Below are 6,533 nucleotides of genomic sequence, written 5' to 3'. Positions count from 1 at the left end.
TGTAATAAATTAGTGGGGGTTTGTTCATTGTCTTTGAGGAATTTGGAGGATCTGCTGAGGAGATAAGGGTGCACAATTTAATGGCCTTGATAAGGGGGAGGATTAAGCAAACAGATAGCAGGAGGGGGCGTTGGGTAAACATCCTTGAGTGAAAACAGACTCTGTGAAGTTCCTTACCACAAGACATCCTTTTTGCCACTTCACTTCCCCCACCTGAACACGAGCACAACGCGTGATCACCGGCAGAGAACAACGACCCCCCTCTCAACAATAGACTGCGCAGCCTCAGCCAGTTCAACAAGTCCTGACAAGCCGGAATTCGACTGCTATAAAACAGCAACCCTGGAAAGGGAAGTTGCGTGCTGTTGCGGAGCGGAGACTCCCCAGCCGCCCAGCGCTGTTTTGCTTGTGTCTGCTTACTTGATTAATAAAATAATTTCAATAGACCAGAAAATTGTGTGGTCTAATTTATAACAATTTGGTGCCGTGACTCGGATGAAGGCGGATTGAGCAGGAATCCCTCTAGGGGAGGCGCCCTGCCGATTTCGGTGGCCCCAGAAATGGAAACTCCTGCTCGAGCCCTTCACCGACAAACCCAAAATTTGACACAAGCAAATAAAACCGGTAAACCCCAGGCAATCTTTGTGCACGAAGACCGAACGAAGACCCACGGGGTGGGTAAGTATAGGCCGGTGTTCCGTTCGGTTGGGGTTGGGTATCCCGGAGCATAACGCCTGAGACGTCCAGAGACGTCACGTGTGAGACGTCCAGTGGGACGAGGCGAGTGCGGACCCCTCGGTAGTGCGGTTCCCACATCCCGCGAGGGACTGGGCCACGAAAAGGGGGAAGCGTTGTGTGTGTGTGTGTGTGAAGGTGCTCCGGAAGATGGGACAGAAGAAAAGTAAGCCTTCTGGTCCCATGGGTAAGGGAAACTCTAGTGTGAGTTTACCGGATAGTCCACTGGGACTAATGATTAAAATGATTAGTGATTCCCCTTCTAGGCGGGGAAAGAGTAAAGTAAAGTGAATATGCACACCTTTGGATTAACTCAGAAACTGGAGCTAATCTGTATCTCCTAAAAGAAAAAGGAGGGAAAGGGAGACGTGGCACCACCTCTCTACATAACTCCTCCTATGCCCATGGCCCTCTCCCTTCCAGAACCCGCTGATCCCCAATTTTCAGGGGAGTCAGTGAGATTGACTCCAGTGCTCAAGGGCCAGTAATTAGGAGTCAAACTAAGTAACAAAAAACTTGCCAGACATCCCATCTCAGGCAGGAAACAGATGGACAACAAGGACACAAATTAGCTCAGACTGATAAGGACATTGCAAACTTGCAAAATCACTACATTCTAGATAAAGGGTGAGAAGTATACTATGAGGAAGACATATGGCCTTCCTCCCAAAGACCACTGCCCACCTCCTGAAGACCCCTGCCCACAATTCTTGGAAGAATCTGTGCAAATACAAAGGACTGATAAGCTAATTACCATAAGAAGCGTGAGTAGGCGAGTTCAGGTAATGAATATGTATAGGCGTTAATTGAATGTTCGTTGTTCTGCTGTGAGATAGTTTGTCACTTTGGGTATGTACGTTAGGTGGAAGGATCCCCCATGCATCCAGCGCTGTCAATAAAGAATACTTTGTCACTAAGAAGAAATTTTGACTTCGTTCTTTAAATCAATCTGGCACCCCAGATGGGACAACCTCTCTGCCCGGCTGCAGGACCCGCTGGGAATAGGACTCCCTAGGGTACCCCCGGGATTTCCCAGAGGGACTCCTTGACTCAACGGATCACTGCGGAGGCAGACAAGGACCCCATCGCTGTAAGTGACGATATTCTTTATTTTGGTTTGTTTGTTTGGTAGACCGGTCATTTGGTGCTGCCTGTAAGTCAGAAAGTAACCTTCTTCAGGGTAGTGTTGGTGTATACTTTTGTGGCTAGCATCTTAAGTATATGTTGGACCTGTTTTGATGGCATTTAATTGCCATTGGGAACCTTGGCAAAAGGTTTGCCTTTAAGGTTTATTTGGTACTGTGTTACTTATTTCGGTTTTCTGACCTATTGAATGCGGAATTTGACTCTGATTGTTGTTAGTGCGATTCTAGCTATATTTTTGGTAATAATAATAGTTTCTTGGTGTTGCTGTAAAAAGATACCAACATGCTGCATTTTGTAAGTGTTAAAGGGGTATCTTGAAAGTGTGAATTGAAAAAAAAATGGGAGGAAAACAAAATGGTGGAATTGTAAAGAAAAGTCCTTTAGGATGTGTTTTAAGTCATTGGAAGGATATTGGAGGGTCCGCTGGTGGAAGCATGAACAGAAAAAAACATTGATAAAATATTGTAAACAATGGTGGCCGCTTTGTGGAGAAAATTGGCCTTTTAATGGAACTTTAAACTATAATACTTTGTTAAAGTTAATGTTTTTGAGGAGAGAAGGGAAATGGGATGAAATGTTGTATACTGCTATGTTGTTTCAGCATCTTGGAGGGAAAAGGTATGGAATTAAGTTGGCCTCTGACTGAGCTTTTGGTGCTGGCATTAGAAAAGTACAGGCTGGAGAAAGATAAAGGAAGTGTTAAAAGGGTTGTGGAAGGTGTTAAAGGTGTGGCATGTAGTATTTGATAAAGCTGTTTGAAGTTGAATGAGCAGGAAAAGAGGATGTAGGGATGTTAATAGTTCTGCCTCAACCCGAGGCTGAGATCTCAAAATCATGGGTGTGAGCCCTCTGGGGCAGAGGGACCATGATGGGTCCAAAAGAGTTGTCATGGAAACAGAAAAGCAGTTAACTCTTAAAACAACCTGAGTTCACATGTGAGCTCAGATTGCCAATGGGATCGCTCAGGGAACTTTCAACGATTGCATTCCCCTGACCGACCCCCCCCCAACTGAGACCCTAATCACCCCGGAAATTATGAACAGCTATACAGAAATCTGGTTAAAATGGGAATTGAGAATTTGTTCCAACAAGATCCAAAAGAAACCCCTATGGAATTTTTGAACCAACTTTTGAAATGCAATGAAGAAAAATAAATAAATAAATAAATTTTGGATGTGGCTTCAGAAAACAGAGGTAATTGGCTAGCCTCTTTCTAGGGCAATTAGCCCCCTGATATCAGAAAGAAATTGTCTTAGGCTGCAGGATAAACTTACAACAGCCAGGAATAAGGGAGACCTGGGGCATCTACCCTAGCAGGTCCACTGGTTGAAATAAAGCTAGGGAACGAAGAGAGAGGCTTGAATTTTTGTTGGTTAAGGGAGCTTCTTTCTCTGTGTTAATTACTCTGTAAATGTAATAGGAGTAACTGGCCAACAGGAAAAGGCATTTTTTTTTGCAATGCTTGAAATTTAATTTGGGAAAAATGATTGGAATTACAAAATTAGAAAAATAGTCAAGTTTGGTTCATGGTACTAGATTTAAAGGATGCCTTTTTCTGCCTGCCCGTGGCAAATGAAAAACAGAAACTCTTTGCCTTTGAATGGGAAAATCCTAATAGAGGACGAGAAACTCAGATTACTTGGACAGTGTTACCACAGGGGTTCAAAAATAACCCCACCATATTTAGGGAACATCTAGCCTGTGATCTTGAAGTTTTGACAGACCCCTTCGGGAAAAGGGGACACTGTTGCAATATACAAATGATAGCTACTGAAGAAGAGGAGGAATGTGTATCATGGACTATTAGTTTACTAATATATATATATATATATTTTCGGCACTAATACTATGAACCTAGCCTCTTTCCTCAGTAACTGTTCCCAGATCGCCAGATCTTGCATCAAGACCATGAACACGGTATACTCCAGCTGACCAGACTTCTAGGAAACACCCCTAGAAGATGTGGAGGATTGGTACATAGATGGCAGCAGCTTCGTCCGCCAGGGATTTTTGCTTCACAGGATATGCGGTAACAAACATCAGCCCAAAAGGTGGAAATCATCACCTTGATAAGAGCTCTTGAGCTGGCAAACATTTGGACAGATTTGAAATACACCTTTGGTGTGGTGCATGTACACACCTTTGGGAAAATATGGGAAGAGAGAGGATTTATAAATTCACGAGGAAAAGGACTAATTCATCAGGAGTTGATTCTCCAAGTTTTACAAGCCATCAGGGAGCCTAAGGAGATTGCGGTGGTGCATGTAAAAGGACACAAGCGAGGGCTGAATCCCCAAATCAGAGGTAATAACTTAGCCGACCAGGAAGCAAAAAGAGCAGCTCTCATGGGTGTATATGAACTGACTAAGAGAGCAGACTGCCCGAATTGTGGCAAGGGGAAGGATTTAAAGAAATTTCCATGCTATGATTGCTGGAAAGACTGGGGAGTAGAAGGGATTGAATGTAATTGTTTGGAGGAGGAGAGTCCGCCTTACAGGAAGTGTTACAAGCATGGCCCAGCTAAGTCTTTATGTTCTGGTGGGCACGCCCCCCTCCCCTTGTTTTGTTTTACTACTGTAGAAAAGGAAAAGATGACACAAATGGGGATTCGAGAAAGTGAAAAAGGAAAATGGGTACTACCTGACGGACAAGAAGTGTTACCAAAATCAGTAGCTATGAGGGTGCTACGGAGATTTCATGAACAAATGCATTGGGGTGCTCAGGCGTTAGTAGATCAATTCGCCAATAATTATATGTGTATAGGGATATATAACATAGCAAAGGGAATTGTTAATGGGTGTATGATTTGTCGGAGGGTAAATGCTAAAAATATGAGAAAAAGGGTTCTGGGAGGACGAGAATTAGCCCACCAACCCTTTGCAAGAATTCAATTGGATTTTACCGAACTTCCCAAAACAGGAAGATACAAATATTTGCTGGTAATCATAGACCATCTTACAAATTTTGTTGAAGCATTTCCCACGACAAGGGCTACAGCACAAACCGTAGTGAAAATATTGTTAGAAAACATAATTCCCCGATATGGGATTGTAGAAGCAATAGATTCTGATAGGGGATCACACTTTGTGTCAAAAGTGTCCCGTGACACAATGAAAGCTTTAGGAATCAAATGGGAATATCATACTCCCTGGCATCCTCAGAGCTCGGGGAAAGTAGAACAGATGAACGGGGAAATTAAAAAGCAACTTACTAAATTAATGTTAGAAACGAAAACCTCTTGGATAAAGTGCTTGCCGCTAGCTTTGTTAAGTATACGCGTGAAGCCCAGGACTGATCTGGGAATCTCCCCTTTTGAAATGCTGTATGGTATGCCTTACGATCTTGAGATACCCCTTGATCATCCCCACCTACAAGATGATCAATTAAAACCTTACCTCACACAATTGATAAATAGACGCGGGGAATTACAGAAAAAGGGTTTAATTGTGCAACGTCCTCCTTTGGATATGGCAATCCACAAGATACAGCCTGGAGATAAGGTCCTGATAAAAACTTGGAAAGAAGTTACATTAACACCACAATGGGAAGGCCCCTATGTTGTTTTGCTTACTACAGAAACAGCTGTCCGGACTGTGGAGAAAGGATGGACACATGCCAGCCGTGTTAAAGGACCCATCTGTGACGAGAAGTGGGAGATCGCTCCAGGAAACAAAGACCTGAAGCTCACATTGCGACGAACTCGATAGGTACCGTGGGTTAAGGCAGAGGCTCTCCCCTGAAGAACACTACTGCTGCCGAGAAGAACTAAAACCTCGTAGTTGGCTGCAACCCAACTGACGAGTGAGGCAGAGGAGTGAATAAGTGGGGAAAGAAATGGGCCTCAGCCATTCCTATCGGTATTTAGGGGTTCTCGCAGTGATTTCATCCTGCATAGCGACTCAACACCACCCCCACCAACCCTTTAAATGGACTTTAAGTCGATTCGAGGATCAACAGGTTATTGCTACCCAGATAACATCGGGGGGGCCAAGCTTTACTTCTACACTATGTAAGCTGATCCCGAGGCCCCAATGCTGGGAATATATGGGATTTTATATGTGCCCGAGTTCGAATCCTGGAAAGGGGTACTGCAACTCCCCTAATCAATATTACTGCAGCTACTGGGGTTGTGAGACTATAGCCCCTAGCTGGATACCGGGATACGGTAGAGATAAATACTTAAGGGTCCAATGGGGTCCATATGGGTGCATTCCACCGCAAGGGTGGGGAGGACGTGGAAACTGCAAATATCTTTTTTTAAATGTTACCCAACCCACGGATAGAGGGTGGAACATGGGAAGAGTGTGGGGAATAAGGTATACAGAACCTGGAACTGACAAGGGAGGACTCATACTAATAAAGAAGGAAATACCCGAGACTTCCAAGGTAGTCGGGCCTAATAAAGAGTTATTAGGGGAAGTTTTGATTGCCCAGACTGTAAAGATACCTGGGACTGCCCGACCTACTACAGTGTTTTTCAATAAGTCGACAGAGTTATCCTTTCCCACACTGCTTCCAAGCATTGTGAAAAAGAAAGAGGTTGTACCCGGGAGTAGTATGTGGAAAGTTATAAATGCTAGTTTCCAGGTACTAAATCAAACTAATCCTGAGATAACTGAAGGGTGCTGGCTATGTGTAAGTGTTAAGCCCCC

The 6,533-nt window shown here is 44.0% G+C and overlaps 1 long non-coding RNA gene across 1 annotated transcript in view; it reads left to right on the top strand.

Moving 5' to 3' along the window:
• The first annotated feature begins 5,040 nt into the window (after nucleotides 1–5,040).
• LOC118159086 overlaps nucleotides 5,041–6,533 on the top strand; it is a 2,429-nt gene continuing 936 nt past the window's right edge. Inside the window, exon 1 of the long non-coding RNA XR_004746988.1 lies at nucleotides 5,041–5,838. This is a non-coding gene — a long non-coding RNA (uncharacterized LOC118159086). The remainder of the gene's footprint in view (nucleotides 5,839–6,533) is intronic.

The sequence above is a fragment of the Oxyura jamaicensis genome, unplaced genomic scaffold (genome assembly GCF_011077185.1).
Source record: "Oxyura jamaicensis isolate SHBP4307 breed ruddy duck unplaced genomic scaffold, BPBGC_Ojam_1.0 oxyUn_random_OJ66913, whole genome shotgun sequence".
NCBI classification, from domain to species: Eukaryota; Metazoa; Chordata; class Aves; order Anseriformes; family Anatidae; genus Oxyura; species Oxyura jamaicensis.
The sequence above is the reverse complement of the archived record's forward strand: the minus strand, read 5'-3'. Positions and strand labels throughout refer to the sequence as shown.